This window comes from Pseudophryne corroboree, chromosome 6 (assembly GCF_028390025.1).
Source record: "Pseudophryne corroboree isolate aPseCor3 chromosome 6, aPseCor3.hap2, whole genome shotgun sequence".
Lineage (NCBI taxonomy): Eukaryota > Metazoa > Chordata > Amphibia > Anura > Myobatrachidae > Pseudophryne > Pseudophryne corroboree.
The window spans coordinates 505,700,336-505,717,250 of record NC_086449.1 but is presented as its reverse complement, the minus strand read 5'-3'; the positions used below and the strand labels follow the sequence as shown (position 1 = coordinate 505,717,250).

Sequence of the window (16,915 nt, the reverse complement as noted above, 5' to 3'; positions counted from 1 at the left end):
CTAGGGACTTGGAAGATTCCAAGTTACTGGACGTAGTCAGGGCCTTAAAAATTTATATTTCCAGGACGGCTGGAGTCAGGAAAACTGACTCGTTTTTTATCCTGTAGGCACCCAACAAAATAGGTGCTCCTGCTTCTAAGCAGACTATTGCTCGCTGAATTTGTAGCACAATTCAGCTGGAGCATTCTGCGGCTGGATTGCCGCATCCTAAATCAGTAACAGCCCATTCCACGAGGAAAGTGGGCTCATCTTGGGCGGCTGCCCGAGGGGTCTCGGCTTTACAACTTTGCTAAGCTGCAACTTGGTCAGGGGCAAACACGTTTGCTAAATTCTACAAATTTGATACCCTGGCTGAGGAGGACCTTGAGTTCTCTCATTCGGTGCTGCAGAGTCATCCGCACTCTCCCGCCCGTTTGGGAGCTTTGGTATAATCCCCATGGTCCTTACGGAGTTCCCAGCATCCACTAGGACGTCAGAGAAAATAAGATTTTACTCACCGGTAAATCTATTTCTCGTAGTCCGTAGTGGATGCTGGGCGCCCATCCCAAGTGCGGATTGTCTGCAATACTTGTATATAGTTATTGCCTAACTAAAGGGTTATTGTTGAGCCATCTGTTGAGAGGCTCAGTTATATTTCATACTGTTAACTGGGTATAGTATCACGAGTTATACGGTGTGATTGGTGTGGCTGGTATGAGTCTTACCCGGGATTCAAAATCCTTCCTTATTGTGTCAGCGCTTCCGGGCACAGTATCCTAACTGAGGTCTGGAGGAGGGGCATAGAGGGAGGAGCCAGTGCACACCAGATAGTACCTAATCTTTCTTTTAGAGTGCCCAGTCTCTTGCGGAGCCCGTCTATTCCCCATGGTCCTTACGGAGTTCCCAGCATCCACTACGGACTACGAGAAATAGATTTACCGGTGAGTAAAATCTTTTTTTTTTTTTAAATTCCATTCCACTCCATTCATTCCATCCACTGGCGTTTCTATAATGGAAGCAGTGTGTGCTGTGCACACGGGCCCCTGAGTCCAGAGGGGGCCCCCACCGCACACACTGCACCCATTTGTAAAATACTTACCCTTCCGAAGTCCAGCGCCGGCATCCGTAGAACCTCTAGAACACAGTGAAAATGGCCCAGCGGCCATTTTCACTGCGTTCTGCGCCTGCGCAGTAGAGAGATCTCAGGGAAAATGGCCGCCGCACCATTTTCCCGGAGATCTGTGCATGCGCAGTTGAGTCTGAGCCCTCTAGTGCTCAGACTCTACGGTGCTACGGGCAGAGAGGAGGGGGCCCGACGGAGGAGGCTGAACACGGGCCTCCACCTCTCTTAAGACGCCCCTGATTCCATCCACAAAATGTGCTGCTTGAGAAGTATTGTCTTGTTATAAGCACAGTCCCAACTTTGACCCCAATTCTTTGTTCTTACAAAAGTAGGTGAAATTAATCTTTTCTTCTGCTTTAGTGAATGATGAGTGGCCCACCTAATCATTCCTATTGAACTGGTCAACATTTAAAAATGTAGACATTTCCAGGGCGTAATTCTTCACAAGCTGAGACTGCATGTGTAAATTAAGTGCAAGTGACAAGTGTGCTACAAAAGAAACTTCTGGCTTCATGCTCAAATATGGCTATATGAAGTATGGGGCAGATTTATCAAAGCTTTGAGAGAGATACAATGGAGAGAGATAATGTACCAATCAGCTCCTAACTTCCATGTTACAGGCTGTGTTTGAAAAATGGCAGGAGCTAATTGATTGGTACTCTCTCCAACTTTGATAAATCTCCCCCGTAGGGGTCTATTTACTAAGCCTTGGATGGAGATAAAGTCGCTGGAGATAAAGTACCAGCCAATTGGTTCCTAACTGCTATGTCACAGGCTGTGTTTGAAAAATAACAGTTAGGAGCGGATTGGCTGGTACTTTATCTCCAGTGACTTTATCTCCATACAAGGCTTAGTAAATAGACCCCTATGTCCTTAGACAGTTCTAAGAGGCTTTGTCTGTCTATCTTCTTCCATGTATTCTTCCTGAGCACATTTCCACACACTGTAGCCAAATTCCCCGATACCCTCCATAGGGGGTATCCAATTAGACCAAAAAATTTTGGAGCGTGAAAAACCGGGGTATTTCGCTTGTTTCTTTAGCCCAATTTTGCGGGCTATTCAATTATCCTCCATTTTTTCTGTCAGAATTTTTTTTAATTTTCCTGAGAAATTATATAGGTCAGTGACTTTACGCAGATCTTAAGTGTTTTCATGATCAGGAAAAAGGTGCATGTTTATAGCGGATTTGGTTTCTCCTGCCTGAGACAGGTGAAACAAAAGTGCCAATAAGCGCCAACTTTGGGGCTAATTGGATAGCCCCAGGTGGGTAAATTAGCCGTGGTAAATTACCATGGCTAATTCAATACCACCGCACCTGTATAGTCTGTATTGTCTGACATTATTGTTAATGAAAGCCTACCCATTAAAATGTTATGAACATTGTACATGTTGCCCAGCATGTTATATATTAAGCAGCAGTACTACAGAGCAGGGACGTGCAGTCAGGGGAGGCAGTGCCTCCCCTGTCATAATGATTTAATTAATAGAAAGAAGATAGTTATAACATGTCCTGTGTCATAATGATCTTCTTTTAATTTTTCTAATGATATTTGCTGTGGAAACACAGCCAAATGTGGGTGGGAGGCAGCTGAGAGCGCTGCCTTCCACTGACAACGATAAAGTGCCTGAGGAGGGGGTCGGGCAGGGGGCGGGCCAAACAGAGGGCAGGAAAAGCCCATTGAAAAAAAATGTAATAGAGGCACCAGCAGATCTGCCTCAGTGACAGGGGTGTGCCTGCATCCCACTTCAGAGCCCGCCCCTGTCAGTGAAGCAGATTAGATTGGACATCGGCTCTAGCACTGAGCAGTGACTGTTTCCTGCTGTCACTCTCAGTGCAGAGTACGGATCTCCCTCCCTCTCCAGGTCCTGGTTGCATTACAGATGGTGGGGTAAGGATAATGAACAGCTGATATACTGTACTGTATGAATAATTTGCTTTAAAGGGGAAATGTGTATAATCGAATATTTTAGTTGAGAACTGAATAGCTGAATAATTAGTCAAACAATAAATATAACATTATAATTAATTTGCAAAATGTAATTGATAGAAAATAAACAGATAGTGAATAACATCTAATAGGAACTGCTATATGTGGCAGTGAAATCTAGGCAGAGTTTTTTTTGTATTGGTAAAAGAAAAAAAATCTCAATTTACTATCCAGGGTCTGTAATGGAATTAAGCAGAACTAGCTGAGCGGTACTAAGACACCCCGGAGAGACAGCTTACACACCTGCATGCTAGACGTGGGCCCTCAGTTCCACTATAATGAATATACTTTTTAGTTCAAAAACAGATTCAAATAAAAAAAATGTATATGTTATAAATTTGAGTATTGCTGATTACATGTACAGTGCTAGTTACGTAGACTTGTCACTGCGAATCTTATTGCCGGCGCAGTTAGTGCTGGCGATAGACCATTAATGTACAGGGTATCCTTTATTACATTTGCCCCTAAGTCCAGCGAGGGCACCTCAAGGTATATAAATATATTTGATCATATGTATTAATACATATAATCAATAATGCATAACAGTAAATGCAATTTTTGCCATTATGCAGCTCATAAAGCAGCCGACAAGTGCTGGCGGGGATATGACTGCTGACAAAAGATGTGCAGCCTTTGGCACAGATGGTGGGGTAGGCTATCAGGGTGCACAATTCCATATGTCTATAGCAGTGGTAGCACTATTATGCATTGGAAAGGGGTGGGGGAGGAGTAGGCTCTGGTCCCCTGCACCAGGCTGCTACAGCAACGTACAGTAGGGTCAGGCTGCTGCTGTCAGTGTCAAAGCTTACAGCAGGAGCAGGCTGCATGTCACTGTCTGCTCCAGCCTTTAGGGGTCTATTTACTAAGCCTTGGATGGAGATAAAGTCGTTAGAGATAAAGTAACAGCCAATCGGCTGCGATGGACTCCGGAAAGTTAAGTATAAAAGAAATGGGTGCGGTGTGGGCCCCCTCTGGACCCAGGGGCCCGTGTGCACCGCACACACTGCACCCATTATAGATACGCCAGTGGCAGTAAACCAAGTACATAGCTCCCTCATTCACACACACGTCCCCTATCTTCCGTCTAAAGTGACGGGAGGTAGAGGGGCGATATTCAAATGCCCCCACTGATCGCGCTCAGTACAGTCGGGATTAACCGCGCAAAGCACCTAAACCCGACTAAACTAATGGTCGCGCCCAAACGGGTCTCTTTACACGCATTTTAGCTTGCTACCTCCGTGGGTAGTGAGCTGAAATGAACTTGTCGTACCCGTCAGCAGTAACATTAGAATACTACCGGTGGGCACGATTGCGCCTGGGAGCTCACATTTGAATCTGGCCCATTGTGTCATTTCTTATATATATTTGTGTAATTTGGGGAGGTTAGGGTTAGGCTGCAATGGGGGTGGTGGTTAGGGTTAGGCTGCAGGGAGGGGGGGGGGGGGGTTAGGCACCCACGGGGAGGGTTAGACTTAGGCTGTGGGGAGGGAGAGTTAGGTTTAGGCATCAGGGAAGGGGGGGTTAGCTTTAGGCAGTGCCGCAGGGATGTTAGGGTTAAGTACCATAGGGGGAGGTTAGGGTTAGCTTACGGGAAGGTTAGGGATTTGGGGAGAGTGGAAAACACCCTCTACTCACCCCAAGCTGTATGTTGGTGTAAATCCAGTTCTGTTATTAGACAGTGCCTTCCCAGTCATTGACCTTACCGCACGTCACTGCTACAGAGAGTCTGTATTAGTCAATTCCTTACAGTATGGCTGTAGCCCATACAATGAATTTGTGTCTGCAATTTATTTCTTATTCCACAACCTCATTTTGCAGTTTTTTTATTTTATTCATTATTTAATTCTTATGACCAAGTGTGACAAGTTCAATATACTTTGCCCTGTGAGGTACAAAGAATAGTGTCCTGCTCATACTGGAGAGAATTTACTGTAGTAGTTATGCTTTTCTCTTCTTAGAACATGAAAGATCATTTTATATCATACTGAGATGGTCGTGTTGACAGAGTAACCATTAAGTGTAATATATGATCGCTAAAATGTCTTTCTTCAGATTTACAGAATGATTAGATTTTTCCATTGATATTATTCAGTGACTTCTCTAAAGTCTGTTAACTAATGTTTGTGGTTAGTTGAAGTCTAGGAGTCTAGCTAACCCTGCAGGCAAACTGCCAATTTTTCCTGTGAGCCTTACGCTTAAGAGAAAGGTGCAAAGTTCAGGATAGTCCAAGTTATGTATCACTGATGTTATCTTAAATCATTTGCAGCCTCTTCCTGAATAGACAATACTATGTGAAAGGGAATGCTGGGAAACACGTAGAGCCAGCTGTGCATGTCTTAAGGCCAAATGAACCGTTGGCAAGTTGTCATTAAAAATATTCTAGATTTTGTAGTGCAGAGCGTAATGGAGCATAATAAAATGCTATTCAAGATCCCACAGTCTATACATCTGTTAAAAAAGAGAGAGGAGAGACTCTATATGTCTTAAGGGTTGTCATCCTATAACAGTGATGGGGAACCTTTGTCACTGCAGCTGTTGTTCAACTACACATCCCTGCATGCCCTGGTACAGTTTTAGCATGGCCAAATACAAAACTGTAGCAGGGCATGCTGGGATGTGAAGTTCAACAACAGCTAGAGTGCCAAAGGTTCCCCATCTCTGTCCTATAACCACAGTATCTCCATATTAAACACATTTGATGCTCATTCTACGTCACAGGGCCTACTTCAGACCTGATTGCAACAGCAAATTTGTTAGCAAATGAGCAAAACCATGTGCACTGCGGGGGGGGGGGGGGGGGGGGGCAGATATAACATTTGCAGAGAGAGTTAGATTTGGGTGGGTTATATTGTTCTGTGCAGGGTAAATACTGGCTGCTTTAATTTTACACTACAATTTAGATTTCAGTTTGAACACACCACACCCAAATCTAACTCTCTCTGCACATGTTATATCTGCCCCCCCCCCCCTGCAGTGAACATGGTTTTGCCTATTTGCTAACAAATTTGCTGCTGGGATCAGGTCTGAATTAGGGCCACAACCACTACTGACAGTGTGCAAGTAACACTTTGCACTGCTTAAGAAACATATGAGAAACACACTTTAATTAAGCCCATGTGATGAAGTGTGATAGCATCAGGTAAACAGTATAACTGTGGAAAAAGCTTGTGTGCTTGGCTGATGCCTGGGTCTCTTTGTCAGGGGTGTTTTAACATAGGAGGGGGCCCCCTCCGCTTAGCGGCACAGTAGACTCTGGTATTATGCCAGTGTCTACTGCGCATGCGTGGACTCTGGAAAGATGGCGCCCGCCATGTTCCGGAGTCTAAATCTCCTACTGCACATGCACAGCAGCCATTTTGGTGGTGATTTTTGCACCGCGGCTGCAGCTCCGACGCAGGACTCCGGAAAGGTAAGTAATAAAAATATGGGTGCAATGTGTGCAGTGTGGACCCCTACTGGACCCAGGGGCCCGTTTGCACTGCACCCATTGCGCCAATTATAGAGACGCCAATGCCTTTTGTCTTTCTGGCAGTTTTGAAAAACATTACCAAGCTCCTGTGTTGTGGTTTTATTTGCTACCTGCGCAACATATGATATAGGCATATCCTCAATGCCCAGAAAGTGTAAGGACTGTGAAGAACCAATGTCTTCGTAATGCTGAAGACACTGCCCTCCTCTGTCTTTTATAGCACAGGTCATTCCCAAGCGTTATTTACTGCCTGGTTAACGAACCTGCAGGGGTGTGGCACATGTTGTTGTTTTTTTACATTTTTTCTTTAACTATGTCAGGTGTTTGTTGAGGCTGAGAGGCTTGCTACACAATGCTTGATTACACGTTAGTGTGATCTAATCCTGATACTGATAGTTCAAACTGTATGCATGTTTAATTAGAGCAGCATCCCGCATCAGCCCACTTCACCCTCTTCACCAGTGAAGAGTGTCTTCCAGGGGCTCAAAGATGCGAAATAGAATAGAGATATTTTGTAGTAGCTGTAAAACAGATGGACCAATCAGAATGTGCCTGGGCTGGAAATGGCCAATCAGCAGACAGGCATAACAGATCACTGCCCAGTTTTTAGAGGCAACTCTCTGACTGGGATGCAGATGCAATGACATATGACCCTCCCACACCTACAGTATTTCAGAATGACCGAGGGTACAGTTCAGTGACGTGCGGTGAGGTGAGGCAGAGCCCCTTGACTATACAATGTATATGAAAAATTTGAAGACTATATTAGAAATATCTTTTATGTATTATTCTAATAATTTTTTTATTCAAAACGTCTATAGCACGTGATACAGTGCATAGCCTGCCTATCTTTTCTGCACATCTCTGATCAAAACTCACCAAATTTCCAGCATTATATACTGCTGCATCTTTCTATAATGCCCACATGAACCCTTTGGCTCAGATATTGTGTGTAAGCCAGTGCCTCCCCAGCCATTTACCTCACTGCATGACCCTGGTACAATTCAGCAAAAATATTTCATAGTAAAAAACTGAAAAATTGTTATCAGGTACTCCATATCAATACTATCAGTGATGGTAATGAATCAAGCATCCGAGTACTGCCCACAGCCAGCAAGCAGATGCAGTAGCACTAGCCGCACAGGACATCCAGTGCAGATGCAGTAGCCGGTTTTTGTTTTTTTAAGTAAACAGTCCTAATTAGTAGATATGTATATGTAGTAATAAAAACAATAAAACAAAATGGTGCAGGCTCATGGCTGGTGTTATTATTATATTGCATTAGACAGGCAATCACCAATTAGATCTTATAACCCAATAATGCAAATAATAAGGGGAGATTATTAATACTGTGGATAGTCATACCTCCCAACTTTGATGATTAGATATTTCGGGGTGTGGCCTCTGCATAAGGGGACCTGGCTTTGCGGGAATGTAACGATCACGAGCAGGGCTGCCATCAGAAATTACGGGGCCCAGGACTAGCAAAATAGGCAGGGCCCTCCTCCCTACCCCCCTTCCCCCAAAAAATATATATATATAAAAAATAGATAATAATTAAATTAAGAAAGAATTATATATATATATATATATATATATATATATCCATACAAAAAAAGCAAGGCACTCTGAGGACTCTTCTGCAAACACCTTTAATGACGGTGTGTTTAGATCAACATGTTTCAGGGCATCAGCCCTTTCGTCAGGATACACCAAATACAACAGACAGACACACACAAAACATTTAAATACCTGTTTGACGAGTCCTGTCTCCCGCCGGCGTCCGCGTCCCCAGCTGTAGCCGCTGATGCACCGCCGGAGTCTCACTTCCGGGTTCACGCAGGGCGCGGTTGCCAAGCAACCGCCAGCTTGCGCTCCAGTATAGTAAGCCCGGACAGAGTGTTCACAGCCAGCGTCATCTGTGGGGGACTGCCGGGGACAAGACACTTACATAAGTGAAATACAAACATTAAAAACATGCATGTGCAGCAACCAGTAGATGTCGGTGTATATATAGATTTAGTAATAACTATTGGTCTGTAAACAACAATATGTATAGAACCACATCACACCCACCCACCCATAGTGGATTATATTACTGTAAAGTGGAGCTTGAATTACTATCACTATTCTACAATCTATGGTCCATTTAACGTAAACTGTTCCAGTTAATTTTATCGTTCAATCCGTCAGGTACCGTGGTGCCCAGACGGATGATCCATCTTGCTTCCAGTACACACAATGCTTTGATCCGATCACCTCCGCGGGGGGACTCCCGCACATGATCAATCATAAAGTACTTAAGATCAGACAATGTGTGGCCCGTCATCTTAAAGTGACGGGCCACAGGCTGATCAATAACTCTGCCCACAATGGACAAATGTATCGCCGACCTATGTAAGGCCATACGTTCCCGAAATTTCCGTGAAGTCTGGCCAACACAATATAACCCACAAGGGCACGTGACCACGTACACCACGAATGATGAGGTGCACGTGAGCACGTGTCGGATGTCATATTTAATTTGGAGATGGGGATGTTGAAAAGATTTGCAGGCTATCATAAATCTGCATGTGGTACAGCCATGACAGCTGTAGCACCCTGCAGGTTTGACATATATGTTGGGTAATCTAGGGATACCTCTGCCTGTGATGTCAGTAATCATCAGTCTGTCCCTGAGGTTACGGCCTCTCCTAAATGCTGCTAATGGGCGAGTGGATTTGAAGCATGGCAGGTCCTTATCTGAGGTTACGATGGGCCATAGTGCCTTAGTTGCCCGATTAATTACTGGGCTGGCGGTAGTAAATGAGCTGACCCATGGAAAGACCTTCTCAGGTGATCTAGTGTGCGACTGCATTAATTGTGCTCTAGGCATGCTTAACACTTGCACTTTATTCTCCTCTAACATCTTAGGGTCATATCCTCGTGTTGTAAATTTAGAAATTAATTCATCTATGGCCTCAGCTGCCTTTGCTGGATTGCTGGAGATTCTAGCCACCCTCATCATCTGCGAGCGGGGCAAACCCCGTTTCAGAGATGCCGGGTGATGGCTAGATGCCAGCAAAAAGGTGTTTCTATCCACATCTTTCTGAAACACTTCGGTAGTAATTTTGCCCTCGCAGACATTTACTTGTACGTCTAAAAAGTGTATTTGCACTTCACTACATGAAGACGTGAACTTAATAGGCGAATTACTGCCGTTAATTTCTTCAAGTATAGTGGTCAAGGATTCTATCCTACCTTCCCATAACAGAAAAACATCATCTATGTATCTGGTATACAGTTTAATGCATCCAGATACATCAGGATGATTCAACAGTAACCTCTCTTCCTGTTCAAACATATAAACGTTGGCGTACGACGGGGCCACAGGGGACCCCATCGCACCCCCCCCCCGCTGTTGCAGGTAATAATGACCGTCATATAGGAAATAATTTCTATAGAGAATTAGCTCTAATAACTTCAAGAAGAGGTCATGGTTAAATACTGTTGGGTCTAGGTATAGTAACAGGAAATTCTTCATGGCGGCTAATCCACCATCATGGGGGATAGATGTATACAGACTGCAAACGTCCAGACAGCACAGCCAGGTCCCTGTAGGTACTTCAATCACTCGGTCCAGTAGTTTCAGAAACTCCGTTGTGTCTTTGAGAAAAGACTCCTTCTTACTCAATAAAGGTTGTAGAAGATGATCCAATAGCTGTGCAACAGGATAATATATAGAATCACGGGCCGATATAATCGGACGGCCTGGAGGCTTGTTACTGTCCTTGTGCATTTTGGGAAGGGTGTACAATATCGGGACCTTTGGGTGTTCAACTATTAGTGCCTTATAGACTTTAGATGTAATCTGTTGTTGTTGCATCGCTGTTTTCAACACCTCCATAAGTTCCTTCAGGAACCTATCCGTGGGATTCCCCGATAACCGTTTATACACTCCTTCTTCGGACAATTGGCGTGTAATCTCCTGGCGATAGTCTGTGATATCCTGTATCACAATGGCCCCGCCTTTATCGGCAGGCCTAATGATGATATCATCATAGGAGCCAAGATGTTTCAAGGCTATAGACTCCTCCCTTGATAGGTTCTTACGGATTTTGCCTGGTGCCAACCTAAATTTGGTGACAGAATCATGCAGTAGACGGTCAAATGTTTTCAGTGACGGGTTACCAGAGACTGGGTCAAATCTTGATTTCGTTTTCCCCACTGCAAATGCTTCAAGAGATGAGCACTCATTCATTGTAGTGTGAGATTGAAAATATTCTTTTAGACGTAGATTTCTGGAGAAGTTGTGATGGTCCAATCTCCATGTGTACTCATCGTGCATATTCGTAGGTACGAACGAAAGACCCTTCTGTAATACTTGAATTTCTACTTGTGAGAGATCTCTCTTAGAGAGATTGAAGATCAGACCATCTTTTTGCGAGGAGGATTTCTTCTGACTTCTTGCGATTCTTTGGTTCTGCCCGCCCCTGCGGGTGGTTTTAGTCCACCTTTCTGGGTGGCCCCACGTTGGTCTAAAGGGACTCCCTCAGACATAGAAGCATCGTCAGATTCGGACACTGCAAATTCGCTGTCACTCGTATTAGGGTGAACCGGGTTCCGCTTCTGATTCTGTGGACGTCGTGGTTGCCATGGTCTACGGCGTCTCTCTAGGGCACTGTTGCGTGTTGCAGGCGCACCTCCCGATAGCCATCTGTAGACCCTGTTTTCTTCGTAGTCTGCATCTACGGTATGTTTTTTATTCCGTTTAAATTTGATTAAATTACTTTTGTACTGTTCACATTGCTGTTGAAGTTTATTTAGCCAGCTGGTATTGGCTTCATCTTTCAACACCTCCTGGTGATCATGTTCAAATGATAGAATCTTTGTGCGTGTGGCTAGTAGTTCACGACCCGACTCTTCGATGACCAGCACCATCAAGTCCAGCGCGCACTTATTGAGAATCCCAATCCACTTACGTACGAATTCCGGGTTTTGTCTTCCAATCGTTGGTACGTTGGTGACCCTGAATCCACGCGGAATTTTACGTTCTCGTACGTAATCAGATAAGGATGAACCATGCATTAAATAGTCAATTTCTCGTCTTTTTAATTTAAATAATTGATGATGCATGTCATCCAGGTTGTGGACCGGGTCCTCGGTGGTTACTGGTTCTTTAAATAAGATCTGCTGTACTTGATCTGCTGTAAAGCTGAATGTCTCACAGGGCGGTATTTTAAAGTCCCTGTATCCAGCTGCATCTTGAGATGCTGATACTTCTGGGGTTGGGTCCATCTTTACTTTTGGGACATAGAGGTAAAACTGATAGATTCACCTTTCATTCACGGCTGCCGCAGGTGACAATTCCCAGGTATAATCCCAGTCAGATATAAGTCTTGTTAGTGTCCATTAACAACGAAATAACCATGGAAGGAAAAGAGCTGTGGTGCCATGCAACTCGTGTGAAGACGTCAGCAGACCCCACACCACATATGCTGATCCAATTCAGCCGGCACTCCTCGCTGCAATATCAACTGGTCCTGGTGCCTAATGCAGAGACATCCATATATCCATACAAAAAAAGCAAGGCACTCTGAGGACTCTTCTGCAAACACCTTTAATGACGGTGTGTTTAGATCAACATGTTTCAGGGCATCAGCCCTTTCATCAGGATACACCAAACACAACAGACAGATACACACAAAACATTTAAATACCTGTTTGACGAGTCCTGTCTCCCGCCGGCGTCCGCGTCCCCAGCTGTAGCCGCTGATGCACCGCCGGAGTCTCACTTCCGGGTTCACGCAGGGCGCGGTTGCCAAGCAACCGCCAGCTTGCGCTCCAGTATAGTAAGCCCGGACAGAGTGTTCACAGCCAGCGTCATCTGTGGGGGACTGCCGGGGACAAGACACTTACATAAGTGAAATACAAACATTAAAAACATGCATGTGCAGCAACCAGTAGATGTCGGTGTATATATAGATTTAGTAATAACTATTGGTCTGTAAACAACAATATGTATAGAACCACATCACACCCACCCATAGTGGATTATATTACTGTAGCTTGAATTACTATCACTATTCTACAATCTATGGTCCATTTAACGTGAACTGTTCCAGTTAATTTTATCGTTCAATCCGTCAGGTACCGTGGTGCCCAGACGGATGATCCATCTTGCTTCCAGTACATTATGTTGGCCAGACTTCACGGAAATTTCGGGAACGTATGGCCTTACATAGGTCGGCGTTATTGATCAGCCTGTGGCCCGTCACTTTAAGATGACGGGCCACACATTGTCTGATCTTAAGTACTTTATGATTGATCATGTGCGGGAGTCCCCCCGCGGAGGTGATCGGATCAAAGCATTGTGTGTACTGGAAGCAAGATGGATCATCCGTCTGGGCACCACGGTACCTGACGGATTGAACGATAAAATTAACTGGAACAGTTTACGTTAAATGGACCATAGATTGTAGAATAGTGATAGTAATTCAAGCTCCACTTTACAGTAATATAATCCACTATGGGTGGGTGGGTGTGATGTGGTTCTATACATATTGTTGTTTACAGACCAATAGTTATTACTAAATCTATATATACACCGACATCTACTGGTTGCTGCACATGCATGTTTTTAATGTTTGTATTTCACTTATGTAAGTGTCTTGTCCCCGGCAGTCCCCCACAGATGACGCTGGCTGTGAACACTCTTTCCGGGCTTACTATACTGGAGCGCAAGCTGGCGGTTGCTTGGCAACCGCGCCCTGCGTGAACCCGGAAGTGAGACTCCGGCGGTGCATCAGCGGCTACAGCTGGGGACGCGGACGCCGGCGGGAGACAGGACTCGTCAAACAGGTATTTAAATGTTTTGTGTGTGTCTGTCTGTTGTATTTGGTGTATCCTGACGAAAGGGCTGATGCCCTGAAACATGTTGATCTAAACACACCGTCATTAAAGGTGTTTACAGAAGAGTCCTCAGAGTGCCTTGCTTTTTTTGTATGGATATATAGATGTCTCTGCATTAGGCACCAGGACCAGTTGATATTGCAGCGAGGAGTGCCGGCTGAATTGGATCAGCATATGTGGTGTGGGGTCTGCTGACGTCTTCACACGAGTTGCATGGCACCACAGCTCTTTTCCTTCCATGGTTATTTCGTTGTTAATGGACACTAACAAGACTTATATCTGACTGGGATTATACCTGGGAATTGTCACCTGCGGCAGCCGTGAATGAAAGGTGAATCTATCAGTTTTACCTCTATGTCCCAAAAGTAAAGATGGACCCAACCCCAGAAGTATCAGCATCTCAAGATGCAGCTGGATACAGGGACTTTAAAATACCGCCCTGTGAGACATTCAGCTTTACAGCAGATCAAGTACAGCAGATCTTATTTAAAGAACCAGTAACCACCGAGGACCCGGTCCACAACCTGGATGACATGCATCATCAATTATTTAAATTAAAAAGACGAGAAATTGACTATTTAATGCATGGTTCATCCTTATCTGATTACGTACGAGAACGTAAAATTCCGCGTGGATTCAGGGTCACCAACGTACCAACGATTGGAAGACAAAACCCGGAATTCGTACGTAAGTGGATTGGGATTCTCAATAAGTGCGCGCTGGACTTGATGGTGCTGGTCATCGAAGAGTCAGGTCGTGAACTACTAGCCACACGCACAAAGATTCTATCATTTGAACATGATCACCAGGAGGTGTTGAAAGATGAAGCCAATACCAGCTGGCTAAATAAACTTCAACAGCAATGTGAACAGTACAAAAGTAATTTAATCAAATTTAAACGGAATAAAAAACATACCGTAGATGCAGACTACGAAGAAAACAGGGTCTACAGATGGCTATCGGGAGGTGCGCCTGCAACACGCAACAGTGCCCTAGAGAGACGCCGTAGACCATGGCAACCACGACGTCCACAGAATCAGAAGTGGAACCCGGTTCACCCTAATACGAGTGACAGCGAATTTGCAGTGTCCGAATCTGACGATGCTTCTATGTCTGAGGGAGTCCCTTTAGACCAACGTGGGGCCACCCAGAAAGGTGGACTAAAACCACCCGCAGGGGCGGGCAGAACCAAAGAATCGCAAGAAGTCAGAAGAAATCCTCCTCGCAAAAAGATGGTCTGATCTTCAATCTCTCTAAGAGAGATCTCTCACAAGTAGAAATTCAAGTATTACAGAAGGGTCTTTCGTTCGTACCTACGAATATGCACGATGAGTACACATGGAGATTGGACCATCACAACTTCTCCAGAAATCTACGTCTAAAAGAATATTTTCAATCTCACACTACAATGAATGAGTGCTCATCTCTTGAAGCATTTGCAGTGGGGAAAACGAAATCAAGATTTGACCCAGTCTCTGGTAACCCGTCACTGAAAACATTTGACCGTCTACTGCATGATTCTGTCACCAAATTTAGGTTGGCACCAGGCAAAATCCGTAAGAACCTATCAAGGGAGGAGTCTATAGCCTTGAAACATCTTGGCTCCTATGATGATATCATCATTAGGCCTGCCGATAAAGGCGGGGCCATTGTGATACAGGATATCACAGACTATCGCCAGGAGATTACACGCCAATTGTCCGAAGAAGGAGTGTATAAACGGTTATCGGGGAATCCCACGGATAGGTTCCTGAAGGAACTTATGGAGGTGTTGAAAACAGCGATGCAACAACAACAGATTACATCTAAAGTCTATAAGGCACTAATAGTTGAACACCCAATGGTCCCGATATTGTACACCCTTCCCAAAATGCACAAGGACAGTAACAAGCCTCCAGGCCGTCCGATTATATCGGCCCGTGATTCTATATATTATCCTGTTGCACAGCTATTGGATCATCTTCTACAACCTTTATTGAGTAAGAAGGAGTCTTTTCTCAAAGACACAACGGAGTTTCTGAAACTACTGGACCGAGTGATTGAAGTACCTACAGGGACCTGGCTGTGCTGTCTGGACGTTTGCAGTCTGTATACATCTATCCCCCATGATGGTGGATTAGCCGCCATGAAGAATTTCCTGTTACTATACCTAGACCCAACAGTATTTAACCATGACCTCTTCTTGAAGTTATTAGAGCTAATTCTCTATAGAAATTATTTCCTATATGACGGTCATTATTACCTGCAACAGCGGGGGTGTGCGATGGGGTCCCCTGTGGCCCCGTCGTACGCCAACGTTTATATGTTTGAACAGGAAGAGAGGTTACTGTTGAATCATCCTGATGTATCTGGATGCATTAAACTGTATACCAGATACATAGATGATGTTTTTCTGTTATGGGAAGGTAGGATAGAATCCTTGACCACTATACTTGAAGAAATTAACGGCAGTAATTCGCCTATTAAGTTCACGTCTTCATGTAGTGAAGTGCAAATACACTTTTTAGACGTACAAGTAAATGTCTGCGAGGGCAAAATTACTACCGAAGTGTTTCAGAAAGATGTGGATAGAAACACCTTTTTGCTGGCATCTAGCCATCACCCGGCATCTCTGAAACGGGGTTTGCCCCGCTCGCAGATGATGAGGGTGGCTAGAATCTCCAGCAATCCAGCAAAGGCAGCTGAGGCCATAGATGAATTAATTTCTAAATTTACAACACGAGGATATGACCCTAAGATGCTAGAGGAGAATAAAGTGCAAGTGTTAAGCATGCCTAGAGCACAATTAATGCAGTCGCACACTAGATCACCTGAGAAGGTCTTTCCATGGGTCAGCTCATTTACTACCGCCAGCCCAGTAATTAATCGGGCAACTAAGGCACTATGGCCCATCGTAACCTCAGATAAGGACCTGCCATGCTTCAAATCCACTCGCCCATTAGCAGCATTTAGGAGAGGCCGTAACCTCAGGGACAGACTGATGATTACTGACATCACAGGCAGAGGTATCCCTAGATTACCCAACATATATGTCAAACCTGCAGGGTGCTACAGCTGTCATGGCTGTACCACATGCAGATTTATGATAGCCTGCAAATCTTTTCAACATCCCCATCTCCAAATTAAATATGACATCCGACACGTGCTCACGTGCACCTCATCATTCGTGGTGTACGTGGTCACGTGCCCTTGTGGGTTATATTGTGTTGGCCAGACTTCACGGAAATTTCGGGAACGTATGGCCTTACATAGGTCGGCGATAAATTTGTCCATTGTGGGCAGAGTTATTGATCAGCCTGTGGCCCGTCACTTTAAGATGACGGGCCACACATTGTCTGATCTTAAGTACTTTATGATTGATCATGTGCGGGAGTCCCCCCGCGGAGGTGATCGGATCAAAGCATTGTGTGTACTGGAAGCAAGATGGATCATCCGTCTGGGCACCACGGTACCTGACGGATTGAA

At 44.7% G+C, this 16,915-nt stretch overlaps 1 protein-coding gene and 1 long non-coding RNA gene across 11 annotated transcripts in view; one reads left to right on the top strand and one right to left on the bottom strand.

Moving 5' to 3' along the window:
- NAV3 (neuron navigator 3) overlaps nucleotides 1-16,915 on the top strand; it is a 1,127,960-nt gene that overhangs the window by 562,721 nt on the left and 548,324 nt on the right. The gene's annotated exons all lie outside the window — the stretch shown is intronic.
- The window catches only part of LOC134932727 (uncharacterized), a 152,755-nt gene that overhangs the window by 53,611 nt on the left and 82,229 nt on the right, over nucleotides 1-16,915 (bottom strand). The window lies entirely within an intron of this gene.